General features: G+C 40.9%; 1 protein-coding gene across 1 annotated transcript in view; it reads left to right on the plus strand.

Annotated features, from left to right (window-relative positions):
- LOC132383464 (microtubule-actin cross-linking factor 1-like) overlaps positions 1-15,534 on the plus strand; it is a 509,885-nt gene that overhangs the window by 47,676 nt on the left and 446,675 nt on the right. The gene's annotated exons all lie outside the window — the stretch shown is intronic.

The following is a 15,534-nucleotide window of genomic DNA, read 5'->3' on the forward strand; positions in this document are numbered from 1 at the left end:
CAGTTCTGATAGCAAAGTCGAAAGGTTATATAGAAGAAGTTATTTATCTTATTAAAGTAAGTGGTAATTTTGATATTTAATAGTTCTTGCCATGAGGAAAAGGGTTGCTGTTATATGCAGGATGAGCTACTCTTTTCTGTTTTAAATCCTCTTCTTTCCACCCCACCCCTGCTCTAAATTGTTTTGTGTCCTTGTACACAAGTCGTTGAAAGGCAAGATGCAGGTGTGGTAAGCGATTTGCAAAGGCAAATGATATGTTGACTTCAAGGAAAGGGGAGCACTAAAACAAAATTATGTTGCCTGACAGCAGTTATGATGAATTCATCTAGGATAATGTATATAGTAACAAGCAATCTGCTGAAGGTATTCAGTGGATCGAGCAGCGCTTATAGAAAGAAGGAATTGTTGGCTTTTTGATTCAAACCTCTGCATCGGTCTTGAAATATTGCATATTTCTTCTTCTTGCAGACTCTCCTTGAAGGAGCTCAACCTGTTGAGATCCTTCGGCAGTAACACACACAAAATTGCTGGAGCAACTTAGGAAAGTCGGGCAGCATCTGTGGCAGGGGGCTCCCAACCTTTTTTATGCTGTGGACCCTTGCCATTAACCAAGGGGTCCACTGACCCCAGGTTGGAAAGCCCTGATCCTTTGGAGAGAAAGAAACAGTTGTTGTCTCAGGCGGAGTTCCTCTGACATTTAGTGTGTGTTGCCCGGGATCTCCAGAACCTCTTAAGTTTGAGTTCCTCCAGCAGATTTTTATTTTCTCCAGATTCCAGCATCTGCAGTCTCTTGTATCTACACAGGGGTATATAGGTTTTGGTATTGCAAAAAAAATGTGTGCAACAGAGGGAAGAGCATTTAGGATTCACTGGACAGGTTCCTGAGATGGGGAAAGTATTGTATGTGAGGAGAGTTGAGTAGGGTAGAACTCTACTCCTTAGAGTATGGAGGGAAGAGGAGATCTCACTGAAACTTGCAAAATTCATTGAGGCTTGACAGGATGGAATTGGAGATCATGCTTGCCATGTTGAGGGTTCTGAAATAAGGGTCATAATTTCAGAATAAGAGGTAGCTATTTAGCATTGATAAAGAACCATTTCTTCTTGAAGAGGATGATTCTTTTTCAGTTCTTTACCCTGGAAGGCCGTGAAGTTGTCTAGTAGCTCATTCAACTCCAAGGTTGATGGATTTCTTGATCTCGGAGGAAGATGGGGGAAGCGAAGGGAAGTGTCATTGTCAATGATTGACGACTGTCTTGTTGAATGGCAGAGTAGGGTCATATGGCCTAATCCAGTTTGAAGTTCTAAAACAGAAATCAGAAAAAGCTAGAAATACTCAGTAAGTTGTGCCTGTGGGAAGAGATACTCACAATGCTGCAAGTTGAAGTCCCTTCATTAGAACAGGAAAGACCTGAGCTTGTAGAGCTTCAGGGCAGGCAGGAGTTGGGAAATCTTTGGGGTAAAACAAGGGTGACCATAGAGGTGAGGCTGTCTGGCCAATGAGTGAATGGGAGGAGACGGAGAATGAGAACACAGACAAGAATGTGAGAGCTGCAAAATGCTCAGCTGCAGGACATGTTCAGCTGGTCAGTCTGGGCATGTTTCTGGAGAGAGAGAGAGAAATGTAAAAGAAGAGTTTGGATGAATAAATAAGCTGAGCTAATGTTCTAGTTGGATGACTGATACAGACTGAGAATTCAAGCAGTCTGAAAGTGTAGAGTTCAATATAGAGACCAGGAGGCTGCAGTGTCCTCAGACAGCAAGTTGGGGTGTTGTTCCTCAAACTTGCCATGGGCTCCATTGTGAAAATGCAGGAAGGTGCAGACTAATGGGTGATAGTGGGATGAGGACAGGCAATGGAAGACTCGGGCAAGCCGACTTAGTGCCGGCATTCAGAAAAGCTATCAGCCTACCTGAGTTTGGTTCCTCCAACACTGTGTAACGCTTTCCAATCTACGCATTAGCTAACTTAATAGGCTGACGGAATTGTGAATTGTTTGTGCTGCGTGTCTGATTAAACATGGTAAGCATTTTTGTGTCGCAACTTGAACTGGGCGGGATGGAATTCTGCTCTGAAGCTTCCGTCACCTCCGAATGGAGAAAAGTTTGGACTGGCCATATTATCATATGTAAGCACCTGCCTTTCTGTTTAAGTCCATTGCATAGGATTGTGGTTCAAAGTGGATTTGATGAAGTAAGTGCCATATGTTAAGTATTTAAATTCTATTGCTTATGAAATATAAATCGAGGCCCATTCAGTTTTGATGTTTTCTCGCTTTGCTGTTGTCAGATGTATCCCACTTTGACAAACATGCAAAATTGCATCACAGTTAGAATTTCACCTCCCCTTTTAAAGTGAATGCGTTAAGGGGGTGGGGAAGGTTCCTCCTGAAAGTCATAGAAACATGAGGCATAGAAGCAGGCCCTTTGGCCCATTGTATTCATGCTATTACCATTGATGAGAATTCTTAACACCAAGTTCTTAATTAAATACTTTGAGCACTTGTACTTACAGGAGTGAAATATGACAAGGTGAAGCCAGTGTTTAATTAACGTGCAGCATTCTGGAGGGGAAAGGGTCAAATGCAGGCATATGGGCCTGACTCAGTTGGGCAACTTGGTCAGAATGGCTGAGTTGGCCTGAAGGGCCTGTTTTCTGTGCGGTGTAGCTCTACGGATCTGATAATAATCACAAAGTATGGACCAAAATAAAACTGTGGAGATATTTGTCCAGAACGATCATGGTCATGGGACCCTGATTGCCTGTGTCATACGGCACATGATGATGATTGGGAAATTATTCCAAAATTCTTTCAGAACTCGTACTGCCCTGATGTGCACTTATTTTAAAACTGAACTGTGCTTTGAACTCTACCACTAAATATCAATGATCAGATTTATAAAATCACTGTGACCCAACTCCATATAGACACCAAAAGAACTCTGAATTGGGCTAAGGTTGCTATAAATGAGTCAACAACACTAATTCTAAGTCCAATAAACTCTGTATTGTTGTAAGTTGCTCTTAAAAATAACAAAACATGATCAACCACCCCGCATTAATGTAAATTTTGGATTTCGGGGCCACAGTGGTGTCTCCAGTCCTGTTCTCCCCAGTGTCCTCACCACTAATATCTGAGGGAGCCATTCCATGACTGTTTAATGCTGCCATAAGCCTACCTTCTTGGCAAAACATTCCAGACTCTTTACCCTTCCTGGATAGATTCCCTGCCCCTTTAGCAAGTCAGCTACACCAACAAATTGGGCACAAAGCAATATAATCAATGGATCTGCTCCTGGAAATTCCAGGCCCCCAGATCTCTTGGTTTAACCTGAAGATATTTAGCAAGTTCCCTCTCCAGTGTTGATTCATAAGCACAAGAATAAGGGCAAGTTGGAGGCTGGTTGATTTCTGTCAATAGATAGGTAGAGGTAGCCAAATGAGATTTGCCTCAAGGGTACTGTAGGAGGTTTGATTCTGACCATGAATATTAATTAAAATAGTATTGATCCTCCATAGCCAGTGATATTCAAAAAGAAATTCATTAGCAAGTCATCAGAATTTCATGTACTGCAAAGTGATGTGTTTCTCCAGCTTGATATTGAATTGTCCTTGTAAATAGAATTGCCAATGCCTGTAGCAGAATACCTCAATCGATATTTCATTGAAAATTATGGCATTTGATTGGTTTTTCATGTTTGCTTACTATGCATTCCCTTTGGCATCTGTGACCAAACATGAATTTTCCAGCTACTTTCAGGGTTCAATTGAAAGCTTGCTTAATTCAATTGGCAAAGCTATTCCAGTCAACTGTGAACTTTATTGAATCAATGGCAACTCCAACAATGTTATGCCAAAATTACACTAGACAAGTAGCTACATCTCAAGGTCATATTAGGTAACACACAACCACTTGAGGAATTTGGATTCCTTCTGTGGTTGCATTGCAAGGATGTTTAGATGTGCTGATGCCTCCCCTTTTCTCCTTTCTGGTATCTCTTATCAGGCACAGCTGTAGCAAGCATAAAAGGCAGTTTCTAGACTATATTCTTGGTAATTAATGATCCACATGGAAAACAGAACCTTTATTCTGCAAAGTTTAATTCCTTGCCTTTCTTTACATTTTAAAAATATATCGATAGATAAGGTAAATGCAAGCAGGCTTTTTCCCTCTGTAGCATCTCGGCCCAAAATGTCGACTGTACTCTTTTCCATAGATGTTGTCTGACCTGTTGAGTTCCTCCAGCATTTTGTGTGCAAGGCCTTTTTCACTGAGGTTGGGTGGGACTACAGCTAGAGGTCATGGGTTAAGGGTGAAAAGTCTAAGGGACACATGAAGGGGAAACTTCTTCACTTAGTGAGTAGGGAGAGTGTAGAGCGAGCTGCCAGTGCATAAAGTGCATGCAAACCTGCTTACAACGTTTAATAAGGAGTCTGGATAAGTACAGGGATGGCAGGAGTATGCAGGGGTATTGATCCTAATACAGATTGATGGTACTAGGCAGTTTAAATGGTTTGATATAGACCAGGTGGGCTGAAGGGCTTGTTTCTGTGTTGTACTTTTCTATGACTAGATTTTAGAACACTTCTGAATACCGCTGTCATTCAAGACATAATGTTAATTATCAATAACACAGCTTAGCAGAGCTTTCCTCCATTAAGTTTTATTCAAGGTCTATCCATCCCAAAGGGCAGGACAAGTCCAACATCTTCAGACACAAAACATACTGTTGAATGCTATTTATAGAAGATCAATAGCACCATATATAGTAAACTGTGGTGCAGATTATTTTTCTTAATTGAATCACCAGAACTTGTTGAACCACTTTAGGGAAAGAAGAATGCCCTCTTTATCTAATTTAACAGAAAATGACTGCATTTGCAATGTAAATTTTGGATTTGTATTCAAATTAGACCTTTCCTGAAACCTCTCTCCCATTTCTTGATCTGACTTTATCTCAGTAGACAAACTGTTCACTGAAATATATTACAAGCCCACTGAGCCCCCACATCTTCATAAACTACTCCTCCTCCCATCCTGTCTCTTGTAAGGACGAGACTCCACTTTCTCCATCTCCCTCCTCTGTCACGTTTGCTTGCGAGATGAGGCCTTCCCTCCAAGACATCCTCCTTTACCAGGAAATAGAACTTCACCAGCACCTCCTCCTACCTCACTCTCAAACCACCAAATTCCCCATTCAGATTGAGCTCTACTCATGTCCTCTTGTTTCTTGCCTTTTCAGCTCACCAGCCTGTGCAGCCATCAAAATATCCTTTTGATGTTTCGACAACTACGGTGTGATTTCCCCCTGCCAGCCACATCTTCCCTCTCCTTGCCCTTCCCTGCACCCCCACATTTATAGGAGATGTAACAGGTGTCCATACACAACTCACTCACTGCCATGCAGAGACCTTTGCCGAGCACCAACGTGCCATCCGCCACATGGAGCTGCAAGCCATTTTGATTCCCTTGCTCTTTCCTGCACTGACCCTCTATCCTCTGCCTCCATTGCTGCCTGGGAGGGGCCAAGTGCAACCAAGAGGAATGATACCCCTTAGTCCACCGCCTAAGGACATGAACTTCGAATTCTGCTATTTTTTTGGTAACCTTCACCTTCTTTCCTTTTCTGTCTCCTTTAGAATCAGGGTTGGGTTTAATGTCACCAGCATATGTCATACAATTTGTTAACTTAATGGCAGCAGTATGATGCAATATAAATATAGAATAAAAATAAATCAATTACAGTTGTTGAATTTAGAAATAGTGCGAAGGCAGAAAAAAAAATTTGTATATCTATCCAGTTCGTCCTACATGTGCCTCATCCCCAGACCTGATCATCTTGTTTCATTTCCCTCCATCATCCATTCACATCTCCCTCCTACCTTCGCTCTTCCGTACCCCTCCTTCCTTCACCTCTTCATACCGGTTTTATCCCCTCTATCCTTTCAGTCATTGACTGTTATTTTCCCTCAAAGGATTCTGACTGACACATTGATTTCTTCCTGCAGTTTGTGTTTTTGCTTAAGTTTTAAAAATACCGCTTTGAGAAAAGTGGTTACTGAATTGGCTGATTATTTTATTTTCTCACTTTCCTTAGCACTGCTATGATGTAGGTATAGTCATATTGTTTTTCAAGTCAGATCAATTTTGATTCTAATTGAATTTATTGGCTTTGGAGGAAGCGCTCAACATTAAACAAGTTCTTTTTGATGAAAGGATACTCGTCAGCTTGGAAACATTTTAATATTTGTTATTAAATTGATAAAATCTTTAACTTTGATTTAAGTAGTCACTTGTGATCTTTGCATTCTGATTAAAATGCTTGTAAAATCTTGATTGGCTTTAATTCAATTGCACAAGTTGTGACAAGTTTTATAAAATAATTTTTAAATAGCAAAATTTTATCTTTTGATGATATTCAAAGGTTGCTTCATGGCAGATTATAGGTTAATATAAAATTAGTTTTGAATGAAAATTGAATGGAAAAGCATCACAGTTTTGTCCAAAACACTGTTTGTGCTCAAATGCTTCATATTTAAAATAAGAACAAATCACCCCATGAGAATGTTGTTGCAATGGTGCTTGAGATTTTAAATCTTCCTCAACCCTACTAGTTATGAGGCAAAGCTGTTGGCCCACTCTGAAAGGATGGCAGCTTGTGGCTCTGATAATCCTGACATCCATGCTGTCTGTGAGAAGCTGACGTGTTCTCTACCTGTGACTGTGTGGGTTTCTTCTCACATTCCAGTGATATGAATTGGTAGGTGAGATGGTTACTGTAAACTGCCCTTGGTGTTAGGTGAATGGTTTAAATATGAAGGGAGATGACACCCACAAATTTCTGCAGATGTACCATTCTAACTTGCCGCATCGCCATCTGGTATGGGGGTGGGGGGAGTGTCTACTGCCCAGGATTTGACATAAGCTTCAGAGAGTTGTAAGCTTTAAGTCAGCTCCATCAAGAGCACTCGCCTCCGTGGTACCAGGATATCATCAAGGAGCAATGTCTCAAAAAGGTGGTGTCCATCATCAAGTAGCCCCATCACCCAAGAAATGCCCTCTTCTCCATGCTACCATCAGGAAGGAGATACAGAAACCTGAAGGCAGACACTCAGTGATTCAGGAACAGCTTCTTCCCCTCTGTCATCAGATTTCTGAATGGACATTAACCCATGAGCACTACCTCACTGCTTTTAATTTTTTTTATTTTGCACTACTTATTTAATTTAACTATTTTATATACTTGCTGTAATTCATTTTTTTTTCTATTATTATGTGTTATATTGTACTGCAGCCCCAAAGACAACAAATTTCACAACAAATGCTTGTGATGTTAAATCTGATTCTGAAACATGAGAGTGATAAATGGGATTTGTATAGGGTTGATTTCCAAGTTGCTTGTTTCCAGTTCTATGACAGTCCTCAGTCACCTTTTCTAACTTTTCAGAATATTTAAAAGGATTTCTCATTCTGTTTCATCCACTTTTGGAAAGCACTCCAACTCAAACCTATTAATTAGTTAAACTTGCAACAACCTTTGGTCTTTTTGGCTTCAAAGAAAGTTGTCCACTTTCTCTTGGGAGCACCCAAATGCTGCAGGGCCTCAAAAGTTCGAAGTACATTTATTATCAAAGTAAGTATAAATTATACAACCTTGGGATTCATTTGCTTACAGGCAGCCATGAAACAAGAAACCCAAAGAAATTAATTTTAAAAAGAGACCAACGCCCATTGCATAGAAAGACTAAAAAAAATACACAAATCTCGCCAACAATTAAAGCAAGCAAAACATTCAGAACGAAAGTGAGTCCATTGATCTGACAGTGGGTCAAGCAGTATCTATAACCTCGTTGGGTCAGGCAGCGTCTATAACCTCGTCCACTTGTCCTTTCTGTGGCTGGGAGGGGTCAGTGTATTACATTTACATGAAATGTGAGAGGTTGATGTCCCTATTTGAAGGGGTGCTCCTCAAGTTTTGATTGCACTTCAGTCTCGCACTCCTGAGCTGGGCACCCTGTATGGAGTGGGGTGTGGGGGGAGATGAGAGTCTCCTGGAGGATCTACTGGTGGGCTTGTTCAAGATGGCGGCAGGTGCTAGGCAGTCAAAGGCTCTTCCTGGTCCGATTGCCTGACCCTCTTCCAGGGATATGTCTGGTAACCATGTGGGAGAGTTCTGGGAATGGTGCCCCCTGGGAATTGGCTGTTTTAAAGACAATTATAATCATATTTCAGTTTGACTTTGTTCACTGTCTTGTAAATACCTGATGTTTGTGTTTTGTGTATTTTTGTGTGAATAAACTTTTGTTGTTTTATATATTTTTAAAAAAGGCAGTGTCTGTGTAGCCAAAGGGATGGTCGATGTTTTGGGTTTTGCCTCAAGACTTGTATCCTCAGCTCTTCAGTTATTTTGGTGTTTCCTATCAAAAATCATCAGACTTTTCAGTTCCTTTTTCTGGATAATAGCTTCCTTTTGCAAAACTATAAAGCACATTTGCTAAAAGTCTGAAATGAAAACAAAATGTTGGAAAGTTTTTGTACTACTTAATAGCTTTTAATACTCATAGCTTATTTTCATTTGCTCCAAGGTACTATATCCTTGCATTCGAGGCTTGCATTTTATTATGTTTTAATGCTTGTCATTTTGCTCAGAATATTACTCACTTAACACTTTTGCTAAACTTAATCCTGGCCTCTAGTGCTGTCCATGAAGAACTCACATGTTATTTCCCTCTCTGACTGTGTAGGATCCCTTCAGGTGCTCCTGCTTCTGCCCCTAGCCCCTGTAGTATGCAGGACATCTTCAAGGAGCGGTACCTCAGAAAGGCAGCGTCCATCATTAAGGACCCCCATCACCCTGGAAATGCTCTCTTCTCATTTTTACCATCAGGGAGGAGGTACAGAAGCCTGAAGGCACACACTCAATGATTCAGGAACTGCTTCTTCCCCACTGCCATCTGATTTCTAAATGGGCATTGAACCCATGAACACTACCTCACTTTTTTATTTCTGTTTTTGCATTTCTTATTTAATTTAACTCTTGTATATAATATACTGTTATTCAGTTTTTTCTGTATTGTCATGTATTGCATTGTACTGCAGTGGCAAAGTTAACAAATTCAGTGACATATGCGGGTGATATTAAGCCTGATACTCATGTGAATTGGTAAGTTAGTTGATTATTGTTAACAGTCCTTGGTATACGTGTGTTTTTATTTTTGTTCCTTAGGTAATGGGAAAACTCTTTCAGCATTGATCCTTGGGATTAAACTACTTCGGATTCCAAACAATTAATTTTTTTCATACCATGAGGTTGACTAATTATCTACCTCAATTTCTTTTCTCACTCATGTGTGATTGTTACTATCTTCTGAAAACCTATGTATCCAGTTTCTATTGGTCATCTTTGACTTTGTCATTGGCAAAATAATTTCACATCTTTACTCTTCTAAATCAGTCATATTTTACCAAATGCTTCCAGGCCTTTGGTTTTAATTACATCAGAAGTTGTCAAGCTTGCTACTTGTTTCAAGAACCACTACTACCTACTAGGGCAATGGATGGGCAATATGTGTAAGCCTTGACAATAATGCTTATGTTAAACACTAGGAGCTGTGCAGATGCTGGAAATTCAAAGCAACGCATGCAAAATGCTGGAGAAACTCAGCAGGTCAGGCAGCATCTATGGAAAAGAGTAAACAGTTGACGTTTCAGGCCATGACCCGTCTTCAGGACTACAAAGGAAGGATGAAGATGCCAGAATGAAAAGGTGGTGGGAGGGGAAGGAGGATAGCTGAAACCAGTTGAGTAGGAAAAGTAAAGGGCTGGAGATAAAGGTATCTGATAGGAGAGGAGAGTGACCATAGGAGAAAGGGAAGGAGGAGACCCAGGGGTAGGTGATAGGCAGGTGAAAAGAGGTAAAAGTGGGGAATAGAAGGGAGGGAGAGAGATTTTTTTTATATATACCAGAAGGAGAAATTGATGTTCATGATATCAGGTTGGAGGCAACCAAGACGGAATATAAGGTGTTGCTTCTCCACCATGAGGGAGTTCTTCATGATGTTTATGTGTCATGTATCAGTTTTATGAGAACTGATTCTGGACTTGCATAATACATGAGGTGTAAGAGTGAAACTTTTAGTTGAATTGGATATTGAGATTTATTATTTATGGTTAATGTACATGCAGACAACATATTGAAATGTTTGCGTTAATACTCTGTGACTAGTCCCTTCATTGAATTCACTCTCCTTTTGTGAGCTCTTGCAATGAATCAGAGCTATTCTTTTGAAATAAAAGGTGTTACTTGTGCCTGGTCAACAATAATTGATTTCATAATGTGCTCATCTGGCTTTCTGGTAAGCAGAAAATTAAAAGCTGGACTTTTGAACGATCTTGTGCCAGAAGAGTTTCCCTTTGGGTATAGTGGTGGCTCCGTGCTGAATTTTTGTATTCTGGTCCAAATCAGGACATTGGGTTACATGATCTAGCAAAGGAAAATCCTTTTATGGTAGAGACAGCATTTAAAATCTGTTAATAACATGAGTATTTTTGATGGAATGATGAGAAGTTCTGGGAATTCTTAATATTGTCTTCAGGCTGTATGGCCTTGGATCAAATATGAGCAGCAAAGAAAAAGCTCTTCCAGCATTTATGACAAATAAACTCTTCTTGGGCTTCCAGCTGGGTACAGGTATAGATTTTAACCGTTTTGATGAAGCCGGCAGAACTTGTCACCAAAACGTTGGTTATAATCGATACCCAGACCTGGCTGGAAGCCAGAGAGGAGTTTATTCATGAACCAGCAAGTTTCCACCAACCCATTCTCTTGCAGTTGTGGTACCAGTCCTCATTCATATTGAGTTACAAATGAGAGGCAAGGGCTCATAATTTATTCCCAATGTTCTTTGCTAGAAGGGCCTTAGTTGTGACACCATCATCATCCTTATAACATGAGTGATCAAGGTCTTTCCATGACCATGATTGTTCTTGGCAAATTTTTCTACACAAGTGGTCTACCACTGTCTTCTGAGCAGTGTCATTACAAGGCGGGTGGCCCTCAGCTGTTATCAATACTGTTCTGAGATTGTCTGCCTGGGGTGTCAGTGGCCGCATAACCAAGGCTTGTGGTATGCACCAGCTGCTCCCTTTGCTCTTGTGAGCCTGACCGGAGTGAGGGGGGGTGCTAAGCAGGTGCTACACCTTGCCCAAGGGTAACCTGTAGTGGTCTTGACACCACCGATCTTTTTTTTTTAAAAAAAAGTATCTGCATCTGTCAGGTTGGGTATGTAGTAGCTATTAACTATTTGACTTTTGTCCTTGACAATCATTGCAGATGCATTCTGTCTCCTCAAATCCCCATCCTGATTCCAAGTGTACCCTCCATTGTGTTGAGCAATGCAAAAGTGGGATACACTCGGGGCAAATATGGCCAGCTGCAAACGGGATCTCAGCAAGTCATTAGGAGGCATAAATCTGCAGTGATGTCCACAACAGTCTGTAAACTCGTGGCACAACACGTTCTGGTGCTCAGAAGCCAGGTCAGTACCAAACCAGGTCATGATTGATGCTGGGCAAATAAATAGCACGCAGGAACAATCTCTGAGAGGATCTCTAGTCTCAATAGTGGGGCCCAGCATGCGGTCAATGACGCATTTGCAAACGTTGTGCCCAGACGTAACTTTTTCAGGAGAAAGATGAGCTTTATTTGTTGCACGGATGTCGAAAACACACACTGAATTGTGTCGCTTATAACTTGACAATGCGGACAATTGACCCGGTGTTTGGGAAATGCAGGGCGTATGGGTGCAGCTAGCTACCACCCAATTAATCTACTTTCAATCATCAGAAAAGTGCAAGTTGGCACCAGTTGTGCATTCAAACAACACTTGCCAATTAGCAGTTCACAGATCCCTGGTTTGGATTTTGGCAGGAGTGCTCTGTTCCAGACGCCCTCTCAGCCTTTATCCAAGCACGAATCAGTAAACTAAATTCCAGATGTGCAATGAGATTGGCCATTCTTGAAAGTATTTGACTGAGAGACTGCATGAAGATGAAGTACTGAATCAGCCGTCGTCACGAGTTATGCTTATTAAAGATCAATCCACAACTTCACAACGTATTACTATGAAAGTGATATGATACTGTCCAAGATGTCTCGCTTCTGGTTCCCGCAAGCCATTGGGTATATGGGTGGTTTCAAAGAGGTGAGCAGGTGTACTTCCAACAAAGCTAAAACTTAGTGGCACCGTTCTCCCATCATAAATATCCCCTCCACCACAAATGCAATGGTAAATGTGAACAGTTCACTGGAGTCAATCACTAGTCCAAAAGCACCTCGCAATCTTGCAATCTTTGCCAGCTTGAGAGTGAGCAGTTTCAGGTTCCTGGGTGTGAATATCTGAGGACCTAACCTGGTCCCAGCATTATCGTAGACAAGACAGTGTCTATATTTCATTAGGAGTTTGAGGAGATTTGGTTTGTCCTGCGCTCAATTTTCTATAGATGTACCATGGAGAACACTCTGACTGGCTGCATCGCTGTCTAGTATGTGGGGGTGGCGGGCTACTGCACAGGATCAAAGTAAGCTGCAGGAAGCTGTAAAATTAGTCAGCTTCATCATCGTACTGGTCTTCGTAGTGGCCAAGATATCTTCAAGGAACGGTGCCGGAGGAAAATGGTGTTCATCATTACGGAATCCACCACCCATGACAGCCCTATTGTTACCATCAGGAAGGGGGTACAGGAGACTGAAGGCACACAGCGATTTGGGAACAGCCTCCTCCCCTCAGCCACCAAGTTCTTGAATCTGTGGCGATAGTTTCATTTAACTTCACTGGTCCCTCAGATTTTTAAATGGACATTGAACCCATGAACACCAACTCAATAATTTTTTATTTCTGTTTTTCTTTGCCTTTCTTATTGAACCTAACTATTTAATATATGTGTATATAATTACTGTAATTCACTTCCTTTTCTATGTTATCAATAATTGCTTTGTAGTGCTGGCGCAAAGTTAACAAGTTTCACGACATTTGCCGGTGATACTAAACTTCATTCTGAAGATGGACAAGAACAGCAACAACTTTAAGGTTGCTCTCCAAGTAACTCATTAATCCGGTTTAAAAATTGGTGTACTTTAATCAGCACGAGCTGCTTGTCCAACAGCCTGATAGGCATGCTTTCACTGAAAGGGCTGGAGTGGTTCCACTGCAACGATCAATGTATTAGGAAGAGCAAAAATTCTGACCTTGCTAACGATGCCCATGTCCTTAACAAAAAATGAATAACTAAATTTAAACTAGTCTTTCCTGGCCAACATCTGTTTCCTCCTTTTCTTGCTGGGATGAATGCTTTTTAATTTTAGCTACTTTTTTGAAGGAACTGGATTACCCCAGTGTAGTGTGAATCTGATTGATAAGGATGGTTTCACAACCAGCAATTTGTTTATTTATTGAGATACAGCTCAGAATAGGCCCTTCTGTCCCTTCAAGCTGTGCTGTCCAGCAATTCCCCTATTAAGTTCCCCTGCCTAGCCTAATCACAGGAAAATTTACAATGCCTAATTAACCTACCAACTGGTACTTCTTTGAACTGTGGGAGGAAACTGGAGAAAACACACAGTGTCACGGGGAGAACGCACAAACTCCTTACAGGCAGTGGCAGGAATTGAACCCTGGTCACCTGTACTGTAAAGCGTTGTGCTAACCAGTACACTACCATGATGCACCGATTGTTTCAACAAACCTATTGATGATCTGTATCCTGACTTCAATTTCCATCTTTGTATTCAGTTCGTACTGGCCACAGAAGGGATTTTAAAACTTTGTGTGTGTGTTCATTTGAAACATTATGCAACACTGCAGAATAATTTGCATCTAATACCTTTCGCAGCAAATGCTTAAGTTCTGGAGCTCTGCCTGTTTTTCTTTATTGCTACGTTCATGTAATCTTTTCCTATTCAAAGCTAATGTGTTCACATTTCTTTATTTTTAGTTTGGAATGAGAACTGCATTATTGCACCAATTTCAATGGATCTGGATTGTTTCTAAGTTGCAGTTGTTTCAAGTTATTTTCCTGATCCGGATTTTTTTCTAAAAAAACTTTTAAAATATTGTTTGAAATCTCTGTAATGTCGTCATCATGGACACCACCATATTGAACATGTTCAAAGTAAATTTATTATCAAAGTACGAATATGTCACCATATACAACCCTGAGATTCATTTTCCTATGGGCATACTAAATAAATCCGGGAACCATAATAAAATCATTGCAAGACTGTACCCAATAGGACGTACAGACAACCAGTGTGCAAAAGATAACAAACCGTGGAAATACAAAAGAGGAAAGATAAATTAATAAATAAGCAATAAATATTGAGAACATGAGATGAAGAGTCCTTCAAAGTGAGAACATTGGTTGTGGGACCAATTCACTGATGGGGCAAATGAAGTTATTGCCATAGATTCAAGGGCCTGATGGCCAAGTGGTAGCGACTGTTGCTGACCCATGAGGCTCCTGTACCATCTTGCTGATGGCGACAGCAGCAAGAAGAAAGCGTGGCCTGGGTGGTGGGGATTCCTAATGATGGATGCTGCTTTCCTTCGACAGTGCTCTGTGTAGAGGTGCTCAATGGTGGGAGGGCTTTACCCGCGATGAACTGGGTCATAACCACTACTTTTAGTTCTCTTTTCCATTCAGGGGCATTGGTGTTTCCATACCAGGCTGTGATGCAACCAGTCAATATACTCTCCACTGCACACTTGTAGAAGTCTGTCAAAGTTTTAGATGTCATGCTGAAATCTTCGCAAGCTCCTCAAGAAGTAGAGGCTCGCTAAGCTTTCTTTGTAATTGCACCTGTGTGCTGGGCCCAGGACTGGTTCTCTGAAATGATAACACCAAGGAATTTAAAGATGCACCATCTTGTGCAAATAAATAAAAACAATTTTTTTAAAGAAGTTATGAGAGTTTAAGGTGGAAGTGGATCCCAATTACAATGTAGTTTGTTCCAATAACAGTTATTTGTCTAATGGGCTGCTTTTACATTGAGACAGAAGGATATTTTGCCTGAAACCTTTAGACCATAAGCTATAGGATTCAAATTAGGCCATTTGGCCCATCGAGCCTTCTCTCCATATCCCTTCCTGCCCTTACTAATCAAGAACCCATCAACCTCTGCCTTAAATATACCCGATAACTTGACCTCCAGAGTCGCCTGTGGCAATGAATTCCATCAATTAACCACTCTCTGGCTATAGAAATACTTCCATATCTCTGTGCTACAAGGGCGCCTCTCTCTTCTGTAGTTGTATCCTCTGGTGTTAGACTCTCCCACTGTAGGAAAACATCCTCTCCACATGAACCCTAGTGAGCCCTTTCAACATAAAGTTTAACTCTAGTTACTAAATCTGTGTGAACACTTTTGTTTTGCATTTGTATAATATGAAACTGAAAGGACTTGGTATATTTGAGGAAGCACTTTAATTTGTTTACAATATTTGACAATTCATTTACTAAACATCAGAGCACAGTC

Source organism: Hypanus sabinus, chromosome 30 (genome assembly GCF_030144855.1).
Source record: "Hypanus sabinus isolate sHypSab1 chromosome 30, sHypSab1.hap1, whole genome shotgun sequence".
Lineage (NCBI taxonomy): Eukaryota > Metazoa > Chordata > Chondrichthyes > Myliobatiformes > Dasyatidae > Hypanus > Hypanus sabinus.